Genomic DNA, 18,181 nt, shown 5'->3' on the forward strand with positions numbered 1-18,181 from the left:
TACACCTAACGGGCTGAGGGAGCGCAGCCGCTGGTCAACTGCCACTTCCTCAGCAGCCCAGTGAGAAACGTTCTGAGCCGACGCAGCTCAAGCGGGTTAACGCTCTCGTCCGCGCCCATGATTTTAACGGCAGCGCGGACGAACACAATGAGCAGCGCCAGCTCCGACCACCTGTCGAGGGCCAGCCGGATCTTATTTTGCCGACCCTGGCACGTGGCCATAAAGTCCCGGAGTTCCCTTACGGGAATGAGGGGAGACTCGGCAAGGGGCACGAGGTCATCCATTGCCTCGTCGGCGCTGGAGTCCGAATCGTCCTCCGTGCCCATCACCGAGTCCCCATCCTCCTCCAGGGGGTCGTCACCAGCGGCCGACCCATCCGCCGCGCAGTGCGAAGCGAACGGCTCGGCCGCACCAGCCAGCCCCGCCTCCACCCGGATCCCACCCCCAGGATCGGTGGCAGAGGATTTCTCCTTCGGCTCCTCTAGGGGTGCAGGGCCAGAAGACGGCAGTGGTTCAGAGCTCCCCTCCACCCCAGACGCCGGGATGACCGGAGAAACCGGGGAGAGAACAATTCCCAGCTCCTCCAGTACGTCCGGCACCAGAGACGCAGCCAGGGGGCCATCCTCCTCCCCGCCACCAACCTCCGACCCAGCAGATGGGGTATTTTGAATTAAACCCTCTACCAGGTCGAGCAGCCCCTGGGAGATGTCTGGGTCACTTTGGGCGAGCTCATTATCCTCGTGCTCGCCCGACCCAGACCCCAGGCCGCCCGACCCGGCGAGGGGTAACGGCACGGATAGAATATCAATTTCCGCCGCGGGTTGTTCCGCGACCCCCCCCACGGGCAGGGTCTCGTCCCCATCCCCGGGAGGCACGCGCCGGACAGACACATCTGCCTCAGCCTCCCGAGGGACAGGCGACCCCTGCCGATTGCTGGTGATGACGACAGCGGGGGGGGGGTGCAGTACCCGCGGCGCGCGACGACTCCCCCTGCTCGGAGGGACCTTCCTCCTCCCGGTCCTCCTCCTCTTCCAGGGGGTCGCGCCTTCTTTTTAGCACGGAGGGAGCGAGGGAGACCTCTATGTCTGCAAAGGCCTCCTCCTCAGCTCCCTCCGGCGGAGCAGGTTTGTCGGGTTCCTCGGGCCCGAGCCCGGCTGCAGGTATTGGCGTTACCGCTGCGGCGGTTGCGGCCACAGGCTCAGGCACGAGGCCCCTCCCGCTCGCGTCCGCCCCGATCAACTCCGCGAGGAGCGCGGGTGTAAGGGGCAAGGGCTGGCCATCCACGGGGGGACCCGCCCTAAGGCGTTTATTTTTTCCCCGCGCCTTCTTTCCGGCCGGACACGCTCCCTGCCCCCCGCCGGAGGCCTTGGTGGCATCGGCCCCCGACGTCAACCGCACATCAGACGTTCTCGACGCGCGGGCAGATCCGGGGGGAGGAGCGGCGGTGGCGCGAGCCTCGGCCGCACGAGATGATCCGGCGGCCTTGGAGGCAGGGCAGTTTTTCCTGATGTGCCCCACCTCCTTGCAGGCGTGGCACCGCACACCGTCCGACGTCCAAAAGACACGATAGGCGGTCCCCTCGTGGAGGACGACGAACGCCCTGTCGGTGTCCTCCTCCCGCGCCAGCTGGATAAACAGCTGGCGCCGGAAGGAGAAGACGTGGCGAAGGCTGGCCTCCCGGAAGCCGAGCGGGATGGGTGTGATCCCCAACCTCACCTCCCCAAGTTGACGTAAATGGGGAAGGAGGAGCTCACCAGGAACATAGGGCGGGACGTTGGAAACGACGATCCTCTGCGCGGTGGCCTCGAGAGGATCCACCGGCAGGAAGGTCCCGCCCACGGTGAGCCCCTTGGTGACGGCCAGGGACACCGCCCGCTCCGACCCCAGGAAGAACACAGCCTTCCCATACATTTTTGAGGCCGCGACGATGGCTGAGGGGCCGACAACCCCAGCCATGGCTTTAATGCAGGCCTCAATGGTCATAGTGGGGCGAGTGTAGCTCTTCACCCCAAGCTTTTTTGTTATTAGTCTGAATGGTGACGGGGCAGCAGAAGCAGCGGGAGCAGCTGTGGCTGAGGCTAACACTCCCGCATACGTCTTGGCTGGCCCCGTCACTGGCGAAGATGCAGTCGCCATTCTGGGGAGTTTTCTAAAAAGGGCTACACTCACCCCAAGTCACAGGCCTGAAGGTGTTAATTGTGGCCTCAGGTATTTTTTGGTCCTCAATTGAGCAGAGGGAGCTGTTTAAATTGAAGGCACACCTCTCCCCTTTATTGATTGAAATTGGGAGAGGGGCCTTCTCCTCTCTGCTCAATAGGCAATTAATAATTAAAGATGAAATGAGGTGCCTCAGAGAGAAAGGCAGAGAAAGACAAAGAGAGAGAGAGAGGGGGGTGGGAAGGAGGGAGGCCGCAAAGGCAGGGTCGCCACTCAGGATGGTGGGTGGGTGGGTGTCGGCAGGGGTGCACTCTCCGATGAAAAATTAAAGTCTTTGAAGGTGGTCTTCTAGCAGGGGGAGAAGATGTCTTCACCTGGGAAAGCTGGAGACGCCCCAGGCTCAGTCCCACACCAGGTCTTAACGATGTACAATTGGGCTGATCACCTAGGCAGCTCCAGCTATCCCAGGTCAGGCAATAGGAAGGGGTGCTTAATTAGTGGTGTGTGTGGCCTAGTGTTTTACAAGAGCCACACACACACACACCCCTTGATGATCCGGCCCTTTTTTCTTCTTTTCTCACCCCACCTAAAATACAAAGTTTTTGGGAGAGTGCACCAAATAACACCCGCCTGAAAGATGATGTTGTTCTTCCCTCCTTCCAAACAGTTGGTGGTTGTTGGTTGTTTCTCTCCCCTCTCTCCTGGAATGGAGGCCAATTTGGGGAGGCAGTAATGGGAAAGGCCTCTCCCCTGGTTGGTGTTGTTGCTGGCCTCCCTTCTCCTTCTCCTCCTCTGTCCTCTCCCTCCAGGCACCTCAGTTGCTATGATGATGTTGGAGGTGGAGGTGGTGGTGGTGGTCCAGCATTCTCCTCCTCTGCCTGGTCAGGGGACCACCACTTTAGTCCACTCTCCAAGTCTGGCTGCTCCCTCTGCTTGTGCTTGCAGCGGCACAGCCAGCAATGCTGTAACTTAAGACTGAAGTACAGAAGCCTGCTATGACTTTATATACAGGGGTGGTCACTGCCGGTACTGCAGTATAGAATCAGTTCTTCTCTTAAAGGTACATACACAACAATTCCTCCCCTTTTAGATAAATAGTACATAACATTCATTTAACAACTAAATAATAACTAATTACAATTACAATTTTTGCTGTACTATATACATCAACTGAAATAATCATTTATAAGTTCAGTCTTTGAGGAGGCTTCCTGATCCTGACTGGATAGCGCCTTTCTCGAGTATCCTGTTCTTGCGGTGGAGTTGATTCTGGCTCATTGTCATTGGTTGGTTTGTCAGCTTCCAATACCACTGCTTCTGAGGCAGACGTAATCTGTCCTTCTGGTTTATTATCAGGTGCACCTGCTCGTGGTATGGGTTTGGCTTGTTCCTGTGACTCTAGAATCTGGTCAGCATGGCATCTCATGATGCTCTCTCCAACGTCCACTGTGTACATTAGTGGTCCCTGCTGTTTGCATATCGTTCCTGGCTGCCATTTTTCTGTTCGGTAGTCGCGGGCCAAGACTGGTTGCCCTATCTTGAAGCTCCTGGTTGGCTTCTCATTTATGTGCTGGAATTGCTTATCCTCAACATCTCGTCTTATGTTTGGTTTGAGCAAATCCAGGCGACATCTTAGCCTTCGGTTGAAGAACATTATGGCTGGAGCTTGGTTGGTGACTGCATGTGTCGCATTCCGGTAGGCAAACAAGAAATTATCCACCTTGTGTTGTAGTGGTATGTCGTCGTTATACATCGCCTTTATTGCCTTTTTAAAGGTCTGAACAAACCTCTCAGCCAATCCATGTGTGGCTGGATGATATGGGGCAGATGTGTAATGTTTCACCCCATTATTCCTCAGAAACCTCCGGAAATCCTCGGACACAAACTGTGGCCCATTGTCGGAGCAAATCTGTTCTGGCAAGCCATTCCTGGCGAAGATGGTCCGTAGGACTGCAATAGTTTTCTCCATGGTGGTGGAGGACATTTTGATGACCTCTGGCCATTTCGAATGGGCGTCCACGGCGATTAGGAAGATGGAGTCCATAAATGGACCAGCAAAATCAATGTGTACCCGTTGCCTTGGAGATGAGGGCCCCTCCCATGGATGTAACGGGGCCTGTGGTGGAGCGTTTTGGACCTTCTGGCATCCTGTGCATCTCTTGTTCATATCCTCGATTTCTTTATCGATTCCCGGCCACCACACAAACGCCCTGGCTAGGCTCTTCATTTTTACCCCTCCCAGATGACCCTCATGAAGCTCATTGAGCACTCTATCTCTCAACTTGGGTGGAATTACCACTCGGGATCCACACATCAAGGTCCCCCGGCACACTGACAGCTGTTCTCTCCTTGGCGAGAATGCTGGCAACAGTGAGTCGCCATGTGCTGGCCATCCCTTCACCGTCAAATCATAGACCCGAGAGAGTGTCGGGTCATTTCGGGTTTCCTTCTCTATACTTGAGTTTGTAACAGGTAGACATTCGACTATGGTCGCATGGAATATCTCAACAGGGTCCACTGCAGGTGTTTCCTCAGCGTTTCCATGCTGTTTCGTACCCTTCTATTCTATGTCGTACTGATGTGCCCCTAGAAAAAGTGACCATCTTTGCAGCCGTTGCGCTGTCATCACCGGAACGCCCTTCTTTGGGTTAAAAATGGAGACCAGGGGCTGATGATCAGTCAGTAGGGTGAATTTCTGCCCGTGCAGATAGTGATTGAACTTCTTCACCCCCCACACCAGGCTAAGGGCCTCCCTGTCAATCTGGGCATAGTTACGCTCGGCTGAGGTTAACGAGTGCGACGCAAAGGCTATTGGCCTCTCTGAACCGTCAAGGAATTTGTGTGACAGCACCGCTCCGATGCCGTAGGGAGATGCATCACATGCTAACCGAATCGGTAGTGTTGGATTGTAGTGGGCCAATACTTCTTTTGAAGTGATTAGGCATTTACATTTCTGAAAGGCACGCTTACACTCATCACTCCATTTCCACGTTACTCCAGTTTGCAGCAGGGCGTTCAGTGGGTGCAGAATTGTAGATAAATTCGGCAAGAACTTATGGTAGTAGTTCACCAACCCGAGGAACGGCCTCAGTTGCGACACATTTTCCGGTGTTGGAGCCTTGACTACCGCCTCAATCTTGTCCGGCGACTTATGCAACCCTTCCTCATCAATCATGTGGCCACAGTATGAGATTTGTCTCCTGAAGAACTCGCATTTGGGGCAGTTGGCTCGTAGCCCATATTCCTGTAATCTAGTGAACACCTGCTCCAGGTGGCAAGGTGTTCACTGTCACTTTCGCCCGTAACCAGGATGTCGTCCAAATAACACTGGGTCCCCGGGATCCCTTGCAGGACTTGTTCAATCGCCCTCTGCCAAATAGCCGGGGCTGATGCTACCCCGAATACCAGTCGATTGTAGTGGTAAAGGCCTTTGTGAGTGTTTAACGTGAGGTATTTCCTAGATGCTTCTTCCACCTCCATTTGTAGATACGCTTGGGCCAGATCAATCTTTGTAAAGCGTTTCCCTCCAGATAGTGAGGCGAAAATATCTTCTATCCGTGGAAGCGGATATTGTACTGTGTGCAGGACTGGGTTCACAGTTACCTTGAAGTCCCCACAGATGCGAACCTTCTTCGGCTCCCCAGGCGTGCTGCTCAATGATTTCTTCATTACAGGAACGATGGGTGTGGCCCACTCGCTCCAGTCCACCTTGGACAGCAGATCCGAACGCTCCAGACTCTCCAGCTCTGCTTCAACGACTGGGTGGATCGCGTAAGGTACTGGTCTGGCCTTAAAAAATTTTGGGTTTGCGTTATCTTCGATTTTTATTGTTGCCGTTACTCCTTTTAGCGTCCCAAGTCCTTGTTGGAACACCTCTTTCGCGTCCGTTAGAATTTTTGACAGTCGTCCAGGTGTGACGTCATCATCCTTTTTGTCAGTCACAGTTAGCGCCTGAATGGAATGCCAATCCAATTGTATTTTTCGGATCCATTCACGTCCCAATAATGGTGGTCCTCCATCTTGTAGTATATATAGATACAGTTTCTGTGTTTCCTTGCCGTTGTATTTAACTGGCACCCTTATTTTTCCTCTGGGGTAGACTTTTTGCCCCGTGTATGTCTTCAAAACAATGGACGTGTCCTTCAAGGGTATGTGTGAGAATAGCCGCTCATAGTCTCGTCGATTCATGACAGTTAGGGCTGATCCTGTGTCCAAATCCATCTTTACTGGGGACCCTGCTATCATGAGGGTGACCCAAATGGTTCGGTGATCCTCCTTTGCGATCACGTTGTGTAACTTTAGACAACTTAGTCTCCAGCTGCCGGAGCCATTATCACTCTCCTGATCTTCCGAACTACTGTCTGTCAATTTCTTTACTTTCTTGTACTTTTCCTTAGTAGTTCTTGTAGTGTTGGTTTTCTTTCCCGACCTGCAGACTCTTGCTATGTGTCCCATTTTCCCACATTGCCTGCATACTTTGTCCTTAAACCAGCAGTCCTTCTGATCATGGGTTGTTCTGCCACAGCGATAGCACTTTTCTGCTCCATACGCCATTTCGTTAGCGCTGTATTCTTGTGATTTCTGTTGTTTTTCCGCAGCTCCCCGTGCTGCTGCTTCGTAGGATACTGCCACGCTGAAAGCCTGTTCTAGCGTCAGGTCCTTTTCCAAAAGTAGTCGTTTCTGGGTTCCTTCACTCTGGAGCCCGCAGACAAACTTATCCCGTAAGGTGTCTGCCAGTCCTGCTCCGAACTGGCAGTGCTTCGATAACTTGCGTAGTTCCGGAAGATAATCAGCATTGCTCTCATCTTTGTGCTGGTTTCTTTTATGGAACTTGAATCTTTCTGCTATCAGCAGCGGTGTAGGGTTTAGATGTTCCTGTAAGATATTGACAATCTCTTCAAAACTTTTCTCCATTGGTTTAGCTGGGGTAATTAAATTCCGCAATAGGCCGTACGTTCTCGCGCCCATCAAATTTAATAATACCGACGCCTTCTTTCCATCGGCCACCTCATTTGCCTTGCAGTACACTTCAATTCTTTCCACATACGTGGTCCAGTCTTCTACCTCGTTGTCGAAAGCAGTGATACTGCCACTTTTCGGCATCTTGGGCGATTTAAAATGGCGCCTCCCGCGCTTTTTCTTCTTCCCCAATGGATTCAAATGGTGCCTCCCGCGCTTTTCCTTCTTCCCCTTGCTTATTTTCGCTACGCTGCCCGGTTCTTGAGCACCGACCGCGCCCTGTGCGCTCCACCCTCTCTCTCTCTCTCTCTCTTTTCCTCCTGATGACGCTGCATGGCCCCTTTGCAGAGCCGCTCGATCGAGCTCGAGCCCGCCGCAGTCCGGAAGGGTCAGCGCACTACCTGCTACCAGCACGATTTGCTGGAACACCTTGACTGGGGAGCCAAGCCCAGCTCTCCACAGCCTCTCCTGCAACTCTCCGAACTCCGACGGATCCTTGGGCGGTTGCCCGCGGTCGACGGCCGTTGCTCTGACTTCGACCTCCAAGAAGCTTCTTCTCAGGGAAAGATTCCCGTGAGGTGATGCAGTACTGCAGGTGAGTTCGAACCTGTTCGTCGCCAGTGTAGTGTCTGAGTATCAATAATACACGGACTGCAGGAGAACAATAATAACAGGTATTTACTGAACAGAGGGTACTCTTTTATTTGGACCCAAAAAAACCCAATTGGACTGTAAATAAACAAAAGTTCAACTAAAACTTAACAAATCAAATTAAAATTTGGTTTTCCGGGTTGATAATGCACTCCAGTCCCTGCGGCGCCCACCGGTTGCGGAAATACTCAAGCGCGCCAGCGGACACCGCGTGCTCCATCTCCAGGTCCACCCGGGCGTGAACATGGCCGCGGAAGAGAGGCAGGCAATCCGGCTGGACGACCCCCTCGACCGCCCGCTGCCTGGACCAATTGATGGCTCTTTTAGCCAGGCCCAGGAGCAGGCCCACAAGGAGGTCCTCCAACCTGTCCGCTCCCCTCCGCACCGGGTGACCGTAGATCAAGAGCGTGGGACTGAAGTGCAACCAAAAATCGTGGAGCAGCCCCTTCAAGTAGTGAAAGAGCGGCTGCAACCTCTCACACTCCATATAAACATGAAACTCGGACTCCTCCAGGCCGCAAAAAATGCAGGCGGCCTGGGAGTCCGTGAACCTACTTAAAACCTTATTGCACGGGACCGCTCTGTGCAACACCCTCCAGGCCAAGTCCCCGATGGAACAAGGGAGGACTCCCGCGTAGAGAGCCCTCCATTGGGGAACTCCGCCACCGCCAGTCGGCAAGACGCCACGCCAAGGCGTGTCCGGACGGTAGACGAAGATGGCAAAATGGAGAGTGTGCAGGAGCAGCCCGTACAGGAAACCCCTCCGTGCGGAATGAAAAGGCACGGAGGGTATTTCCTCGAGACAGCTCAAGTTGTGAGGCACTGGTTCCCGAGGGGAGTTTCGGGGCCGGGCGCCGATGAGGAATTCCGTCCGAACGGGGGTAAGCTCGGACGGGGTCGCCCCACGTGCTTGAGCCGCCTCGATACACCTAGTGGAGTCGGGGCCCAGTGCCGCTTTCACCGATTCGATGGCTTCGACCGCGAGCCGGACGTTGGCCCAGGACAGGCGCCGCGCCAGCTCCTCCGGCGCCATCCAGCCCGCTCCTCCGCCATCGAGCAGGTCCCCGACTCTGGTCACCTTGCCAAGCACAGCCCTGCCCTCCGCCAGCCGCCCGAACCCGCATTCGTGGAGGTGCGGATTCCTGAGCAGCGGCTCCCGAAGGAGAGCCGCCGCTCCTGATGGGGGAGAGCTCCACCTGGAAGCGACGTAGTTCCAAACCCATAGCAGTTCCTGGTAGAAGACAGGCAGCTCCTGCAGGCCAGCACGCCTGCCGCCCACTTTCGCGAACAGGAGCTACGTGTCGTAATTGAGGCCGTGCAGCTGATGGAAGAAAAACGTTGCCAGCGCACACCATCTCGGAGGATTCTCGACGTACAGGTATCTCTGCAGCGTCTGAAGACGGAAAGTCGCAGCCTGGGTGCGAAGGCACACCAGCGCCTGACCGCCCTCCCTAAGCGGGAGACACAGAACCGCGGCAGAGACCCAGTGCTTCCTTTTGTCCCAGAAGAAGTCGATGAGCTTCTTCTGCATCTTGGCGACAAACGCAGGGGGAGGGATCAAAGTGACCAACCGGTACCACAACATGGCGGCCACCAGCTGATTTATGACCAGCGCTCGACCCCTGTAGGACAACACTCGGAGCAGCCCTGTCCAGCGTCCTAGGCGAGCGGTGACTTTGGCCTCCAGCTCTTGCCAGTTCGCCGGCCAGGCGTCCTCGGCAGGGCTAAGGTAGACTCCCAAATAGAGGAGGTGTGTGGTGCTCCAGGCGAAAGGCCTGAACTCCTCCGGCAGAGAGTCCACCCGCCACTGACCCACTAGGAGTCCGGAACATTTCTCCCAGTTGATCTTGGCGGAGGATGCGTCCGAGTAAATCTGCAGGCATTCCCGCATCCTCCGCAAGTCAGCGGGATCCGTGACCGTGAGGAGCACGTCATCGGCGTAAGCCGAGAGGACCACCTCCACGCCCGGCCCTTGCAGAGCCAGTCCAGTCAACCTCTTCCGCAAGAGGCGCAGGAATGGCTCCACGCAAACGGCGTATAACTGACCGGACATGGGGCATCCCTGACGCACCCCCCTCCCGAAGCGAAGGGGCGCCATCAAGGACCCGTTAACTTTAATCAGACACTCCGCGGCGGCGTACAGAAGTCGGATCCGGGCGACGAAATGCGTCCCAAACCCGAATGCGCGCAGAGTCCCGAAGAGATACTCGTGATCCACCCTGTCGAACGCCTTCTCCTGATCCAGGGAAAGGAAGGCGACCGACAGACCAGCCCTCTGGGAGTGGTGGACCAGGTCCCAGACCAGATGGATGTTATCGTGGATGGTCCGGCCCGGGACCGTGTAGGACTGGTCGGGGTGGATCATGTGGGCCAGCACGGTGCCAAGGCGAGCAGACATGGCCCTGGCAAAGATTTTATAGTCCGTGCTGAGGAGGGAGACCGGGCGCCAGTTCTTAAGGAGGCGGAGATCACCCTTCTTAGGCAGCAGGACAATGACCGCCCTGCGCCAAGAGAGGGGCATCTCCCCGGTCGCCAAACTTTCCCCCAGGACCCACGCGTAGTCGCCCCCCAAGACGTCCCAGAACACCCTGTGGAACTCCACGGTCAGCCCGTCCAGCCCCGGGGACTTTCCCCTAGAGAGCTGGCGGAGGGCGCTGGTCAGCTCCGCCAGGCTTAGCGGAGCGTCCAATTTTTCGGCGCCCTCCGGGCTGACCTTCGGCAGGTCCTCCCACAAAATTCTGCGCACATCCTCGCTGGACGGATCCAGAGAGAACAGAGCCCCGTAGTAGGCGCAGGTCTCCGCGCTGATTCCCTCCGGATCCGAGACCAGAGATCCGTCGTCGGCCAGCAGCCCCAAGAGCTGCTTACGGACCCCCCGTCTTTTTTCCAGCGAGTAGAAGAAGGGGGAGCCGCGCTCCAGGTCCCGCCGGAGCTGGATCCGTGACCTCACGTACGCGCCTCGGGACCCGACGAGCTGCAGGTCCTTCAATGCGCCCTTCTTCTCTTTGTACGCCTTCCGCAGGGCCGGGTCCTCGACGACCTGACCGAGACGGGACTCCAGGTCGAGCACCTCCTTCTCCAACCGCCCGACACGGGCCTCCCGCCTCTTGGTCGACCCCTTCGCGTACTCCTGACAGAAGAGACGGATGTGAGCCTTGCCCACATCCCACCATAGCCTCAAGGAGGGGAAGCCCCCCCGCTTCCTTCTCCAGTCGGCCCAGAACAGACGAAACAAATCCCGGAACCGCGCGTCCTCCAGCAGCAGGTTGTTAAAATGCCAGTACGCGGACCCCCCCTGCGCGCGCAGTGGAGCGAGCTCCGCCCACACCAGGTGGTGGTCCATGCACGGCACCGGCCGCATGGAAGCCGCCGGAACGCAGGAGACGTACACCCGGGAAATGTAGAGGCGGTCGATTCTGGACCTTCCTCCCCCAGACCTCACGCTAGTGAAGGCGCTGGAGTCGGGGTGGAGATTTTGCCAGACGTCCACCAAGTCGAAGGACCCAACCAGGTCCCTCAACTTCTCCATCGCCGCCGGGCTTTGCGGGGGACCCGAACGGTCCCTCGCCTCGAGGGTGCAGTTAAAATCCCCCCCGAGGATGATGCACTCGCCCACGTCGACGGAGCCCAACAGAGCGGACACTTCTTCGAAGAAGCGCACTTGCTGCGCAGCGGTCTGAGGGGCGTACATGTTCACTAGATGGAGCGGCACGCCCCCCAGGCGAACAGTGACCTGGAGCAAGCGGCCCGGCACGTGCTCCTTGACCCCCAAGATCTGCGGCTGAAAATGCGGGGCCAGCAAGATAGCCACCCTGCGGGAATTGTTGGAGAGGTGCCACGTGGCTTCGTCTCCCGGAACAGTGTGGGTTTCTTGCAGGAAGCACACTGCATACTTCCCGTCCCGAAGGACCGAGAAGTTATTGAATCTGCGGCGCGCCTCCCTGCTGCCGTTGATGTTGAGGCTGGCTATGGTTATCTTCATGTCAGAAGCATAGTGCAACCTCTACCTAACGGGGGGAGGAAGTGCAGCCGCTGGTCAGCCGCCACTTCCTCAGCAGCCCAGTGAGAAACGTGAGCCGACACAGCTCGAGCGGGTTCACACCCTCATCCGCGCCCATGATCTTAACGGCAGCGCGGACGGATACGATGAGCAGCGCCAGCTCCGACCACCTGTCGAGGGCCAGCCGGACCTTATTGCGCCGACCCAGGCACATGGCCATAAAATCCCGGAGTTCCCTTACGGGAATGAGGGGAGACTCGGCAAGGGGCATGAGGCCATCCATCGCCTCGTCAGCGCTGGAGTCCGAATCGTCCACCGTGCCCATCATCGAGTCCCCATCCTCCTCCAGGGGGTCGTCACCAGCGGCCGACCCATCCGCCGCGCAGTGCGAAGCGAACGGCTCGGCCGCGCCAGCCAGCCCCGCCTCCGCCTGGATCCCACCCCCAGGATCGGCGGCAGAGGATTTCTCCCTGGGCTCCTCTAGGGATGCTGGGCCAGAAGACGGCGGCGGTTCAGAGCTCCCCTCCGCCTCAGACGCCGGAACGACCGGAGAAACCGGGGAGAGAACAATTCCCAGCTCCTCCAGTACGTCCGGCACCAGAGACGCAGCCAGGGGGCCATCCTCTTCCCCGCCACCAACCTCCGACCCAGCAGATGGAGGGTTTTGAATTAAAAGCTCTACCAGGACGAGCAGCCCCTGGGAGATGTCCGGGTCGCATTGGGCGAGCTCATTATCCTCGAGCTCGCCTGACCCAGACCCCAGGCCGCCCGACCCGGCGAGGGGTAACGGCACGGATAGAATATCAATTTCCGCCGCGGGTTGTTCCGCGACCCCCCCCACGGGCAGGGTCTCGTCCCCATCCCCGGGAGGCACGCGTCGGACAGACACATCTGCCTCAGCCTCCCGAGGGACAGGCGACCCCTGCCGATCGCTGGTGATGACGACAGCGGGGGGGGGGGGCGCAGTACCTGCGGCGGGCGACGACTCCCCCTGCTCGGAGGGACCTTCCTCCTCCCGGTCCTCCTCCTCTTCCAGGGGGTCGCACCTTCTTTTTAGCACGGAGGGAGCCCTCCATGATTGCAGAGGCCTCCTCCTCAGCTCCCTCCGGCGGAGCAGGTTTGTTGGGCTCCTCGGGCCCGAGCCCGGCCGCAGGTAATGGCATTTCCGCTACGGCAGTTGCGGCCACAGGCTCGGGCACGAGGCCCCTCCCGCTCGCGTCTGCCCCGATTAACTCCACGAGGAGCGCGGGTGTAAGGGGCTCAAGGGGCAAGGGCTGGCCATCCACGTTGTTTATTTTTCCGCCGTGCCTTCTTTCCGGCCGGACACGCTCCCTCCCCCCCGCCGGAGGCCTTGGTGGCATCGGCCCCCGACGTCGACCGCGCATCAGACGTTCCCGATGCGGGGGCAGATCAGGGGGGAGGAGCGTCGGCGGCGCCAGCCTCGGCCGCACCAGATGATCCGGCGGCCTTGGAGGCGGGGCAGTTTTTCCGGATGTGCCCCACCTCCTTGCAGGCGTGGCACCGCACACCGTCCGACGTCCAGAAGACGCGATAGGCGGTCCCCTCATGGTGGACGACGAATGCCCCGTCAGTGTCCTCCTCCCGCGCCAGCTGGATGAACAGCTGGCGCCAGAAGGAGAAGACGTGGCGAAGGCTGGCCTCCCAGAAGCCGAGTGGAATGGGTGTGATCCCCGACCTCACCTCCCCAAGTTGACGTAGATGGGGAAGGAGGAGCTCACCAGGAACATAGGGCGGGATGTTCGAAATAACCACCCTCTGCGCAGTGGCCTCGAGGGGGTCCACCGGCAGGAAGGTCCCGCCCACGGTGAGCCCCTTGGTGACAGCCAGGGACACCGCCCGCGCCGACCCCAGGAAGAACACAGCCTTCCCATACATTTTTGAGGCCGCGACGATGGCTGAGGGGCCGACAACCCCAGCCATGGCTTTAACGCAGGCCTCAATGGTCATAGTGGGGTGAGTGTAGCTCTTCACCCCAAGCTTTTTTGTTATTAGCCTGAATGGTGACGGGGCAGCAGAAGCAGTGGGAGCAGCTGTGGCTGTGGCTGCCACTCCCACATACGTCTTGGCTGGCCCCGTCACTGGCGAAGATGCAGTCGCCATTCTGGGGTGTTTTCTAAAAAAGGGCTACACTCACCCCAAGTCACAGGCCTGAAGGTGTTAATGAGGCCTCAGGTATTTTTTTGGTCCTCAATTGAGCAGAGGTAGCTGTTTAAATTGAAGGCACACCTCTCCCCCTTATTGATTGAAATTGGGAGAGGGGCCTTCTCCCCTCTGCTCAATAGGCAATTAATAATTAAAGATGAAATGAGGTGCCTCAGAGAGAAAGGCAGAGAAAGACAAAGAGAGAGAGAGAGCGGGGGGTGGGAAGGAGGGAGGCCGCAAAGGCAGGGTCGCCACTCAGGATGGTGGGTGGGTGGGTGTCGGCAGGGGTGCACTCTCCGATGAAAAATTAAAGTCTTTGAAGGTGGTCTTCTAGCAGGGGGAGAAGATGTCTTCACCTGGGAAAGCTGGAGATGCCCCAGGCTCAGTCCCACACCAGGTCTTAACGATGTACAATTGGGCTGATCACCTAGGCAGCTCCAGCTATCCCAGGTCAGGCAATAGGAAGGGGTGCTTAATTAGTGGTGTGTGTGGCCTAGTGTTTTACAAGAGACACACACACACACACCCCTTGATGATCCGGCCCTTTTTTCTTCTTTTCTCCCCCCACCTAAAATACAAAGTCTTTGGGAGAGTGCATCAAATAACACCCACCTGAAAGATGCTGTTGTTCTTCCCTCCTTCCAAACAGTTGGTAGTTGTTGGTTGTTTCTCTCCCCTCTCTCCTGGAATGGAGGCCAATTTGGGGAGGCAGTAATGGGAAAGGCCTCTCCCCTGGTTGGTGTTGTTGCTGGCCTCCCTTCTCCTTCTCCTCCCCTGTCCTCTCTCTCCAGGCACCTCAGTTGCTGTGATGATGGTGGAGGTGGAGGTGGAGGTGGTGGTGGTCTAACGATATCCTCCTCTTCCTGGTCAGGAGACCACCACTTTACACTCTCCACTCTCCTGGTTTGTCTGCTCCTTCTCCTCCTGCTGACTGAGGCAGCTGCACAGGCAGGAAATGCTGGAACAGAGGGTAACTTAAGACTGAAGTACAGAAGCCTGCTATGGCTTTATATACAGGGGTGGTCACTGCTGGTACTGCAGTATAGAATCAGTTCTTCTCTTAAAGGTACATACACAACACTTTCCAGTTCTGGTTTTCGGAGAGTGCTATACCAGTGTTCTTCCCCATTTAGATTCATCAGTCTGCCATTCTCCATCAGACACCAAGCAGAAACAGAGCTGGTGCCAGTCCACAAGCCCTAAAAAAATGGGTCTGCTGCTGCCAGAACAACATATGTCAGTGTTTTTATATTTTTGAGTGCAGCCAACAGTGTGAAAATGGCACATGTACTGTCAACTGCACTTTTAGATTTTAGCAGCCCCCTAAGAAGAGATTGACAATTTCTTTTGCCAATTCCTGCTGAATTGGATACTATTTTGAGCTGTGGACTCATGTGGCAGAGAGTTTCACATTCTCACCACTATTTACGTAAAGAAGTTTTTCTTAAATTCTTTGGGGGAGAAATTCAGTATCGCCATGTTTGGAGCGTAATACTCGAGCGGGCGCGAAATTTAGCGCCCGGCGCAAATTATCGCCAGCTACTGCTAACTTGACCTGCTTCGCCCCAGGAGGTGCTTGGAGCGCTAAAACAGACGCTGCACGACTGTCTTAAGGCGCTAAGCCGGAGAAGCGAGACGCTACCACCGATCGCGGGCGTAGCGCAGGTGCGGCCAGTTAGCGATTACACGCAGACACGCTGGCGCCGGTCAGCTCTTAAAGGGGAGGGTCGGTCTTGGATTGCAGCCACACCCTGCGCATTGGAGCCCTGATTCTCGGCCTGGACAGACCTGCTGCCACATTCTTACGCCTTGGACCATGGAGAGGGCCAGGGAGCAAGTGCAGCGGTTCAGTGAGGGGTCCTTGCAAGTACTGGTTGGCGCGGTTGAGCGCAGGCAATTTATCCTGTTCCCGGACAGTGGCAGGAGGCCTCTGCCCAATGACTATCGCAAAGCTTGGAGGGAGGTGGCTCACAGAGTGACCTTCAGCAGCATGGTGCCTAAGACCCCTGTGCAATGCAGGAAGAAGTTCAACGACCTCACTCGGGTCGTCAGGGTGAGTACCCTTTTCAGTATCCTCTTCTTCCCTGCATGTCCACCTCACTTTATGGCCAAAGGGTCCTGAAAGCCCCAATGCCCAGCCCTCATCCAACACCTATGGGCCTTTCATGAAACTCACACGCACATTCAGCACTTTACACACTGTAAGGGCTATTCCACCATGGGAGGCAGTGCAGCCAAGATCTGGGCTTCACACTGTAAGGGCTATTCCACCATGGGAGGCAGTGCAGCCAAGATCATGGCTTCACACTGTAAGGGCTATTCCATCATGGGAGGCAGTACAGCCAAGATCAGGGCTTCACACTGTAAGGGCTATTCCACCACGGAGGCAGTGCAGCCAAGATCAGGGCTTCACACTGTAAGGGCTATTCCACCATGGGAGGCAGTGCAGCCAAGATCAGGGCTTCACACTGTACTCAGAGCCCATCCTTTCTCTTGCAGGGCAAGCTGGCCCATAACAGGAGGCAGCAGCAATGGACCGGGGGAGTCCGGCCTCACCTTCAAGCCCTCACCGATCTGGAGCAGCGAGTCCAGCGGATTATGGCAGGCCGGATGATTGGCCCTGTCACCACTGGAGATGCCGACCCCATTCTGGACAGCAATGGTAAGGTCATCACCTTTTTGACCTCTCTCCTTCCACTTGTGCCTCACACCAGCATCCTTTGCCACTATCGAACCAATACAGTGCATTGCAGCACTCATGCCTCCCTCGCTGCCGCCCTGTCCTCACGCTAAAGCCACTGTTGTACCTCCCTGCTTTCAGATGCTGATTCGCCAGGTGAGGGGGCGGGCCCTCAAGCTGCCACTGTGAGTGATTCTGAAGGCGACGACGAGGAGGAAGCCGGACCATCAGTGCCACCCTCAGCCGAGGCAGCCCATGGCCATAATGGGGACACGTCTTCCCTGGAGGGGAGCAGGGGGGAATGGTCTGAGGAGGGTGAAGCTCCGGGGTCCAGTGGGCGGCAGCAACGAGGGGGGGGGCGTAGGGAAGCTCAGCGGCTCCCCGGAGGGAGAGTCTGGCCTCAAGTCCTGCTACAGTGAGCGCAGAAGAGGTGCGGCTCCTCGCTGAAATGAGCGCCCAGGTGGAGCACAGGCACACTGAGCTCATGGCTGCAGTGGCAAGGATACCCGAATCCATTGAGTCACTGGCAAGAAGTGTCCAGGACTTCGGCGAAGCACTGGCAAGGAGTGTCCAGGACGTCGGTGCAGCACAGGCAAGGAGTGTCCAGGACTTCAGCGCAGCACAGGCAAGGAGTGTCCAGGACTTCGGTGCAGCACAGGCGGCTTCAACGCAAGTGTTAGTGGTGTAATGCAGTCAGTGGCTGGTCTCATGCAGACGCAGATTGAGGCCACACGAGCACTGACTGCTGCCATCCTCGCTGAATCGGGCACAAATCATCGGGGCCCTCGCCGTGCCGCAGCAGGCCAGCAGTCTGTGCTTCAGCAGATTGCTCCGCATGCTGCAGTGTTGCCCCGTGGGAGTGCCAGTGTGTCGTCCGACCAGGGAGTTGCTGTCCTCTGTCAGGATGGCAGCATTCCTGCTGCCAACACTGTCACTTCTCCACTGCAGCTGCCACCACCTGTAGGACAGACTGCTGCCGCCCATGCAGAGTTGGAGCAGTCAGCAGCTGGGCCCTCCAGGCCCAGAGCTGGTCCAGGCCATCCCTCAAGGGCGTCTGCAGACTCAGTTTCTGACATTCAGCAGCCTTCCCCCAGCCTTGCTGCAGCCACTGGGGTCCCATTGTGGAGGAGCTGCAGGGTGGGAAGGGGCCAATCTCGCAAGCGAAGCAGATCACCCTCGAAGGGCAAAAAGTAGGAGGTGTGGCAAAATGCTGTTAAATGTTTTATTGAAGGCCGAGGATCATGGTCATTTTTTGGTTACTGTTTTGTTCATTGTCTCCAGGTTGTGAGAGCCAGTTATATGTCTGACTGCTTTTTTGGGGGTTTCTCTCTATTACGTTGTCATGCGGGAAGGGCACACAGTTTGTTAAATAAAGAAGTGTCTTTATTCAGAATGTGCATGTTTGCTCTTTGAACTATTTGTTGCCTTGACCGGCTTAGGGATTGCGGAACGGTTCCATTCATGTTCTTTCAATGGCAGAAGCCATTCCCTCAGAGGGGGCCTAGAACCGACTTGCAATAAGCCACTGACGGACGGCCCTTGCACTTTGTGCCTCCCTCCCGTCTTGGTGC

This window comes from Somniosus microcephalus, chromosome 10 (genome assembly GCF_052327205.1).
Source record: "Somniosus microcephalus isolate GS21.2 chromosome 10, FLI_Smic_1.0, whole genome shotgun sequence".
Classification (NCBI taxonomy): Eukaryota; Metazoa; Chordata; class Chondrichthyes; order Squaliformes; family Somniosidae; genus Somniosus; species Somniosus microcephalus.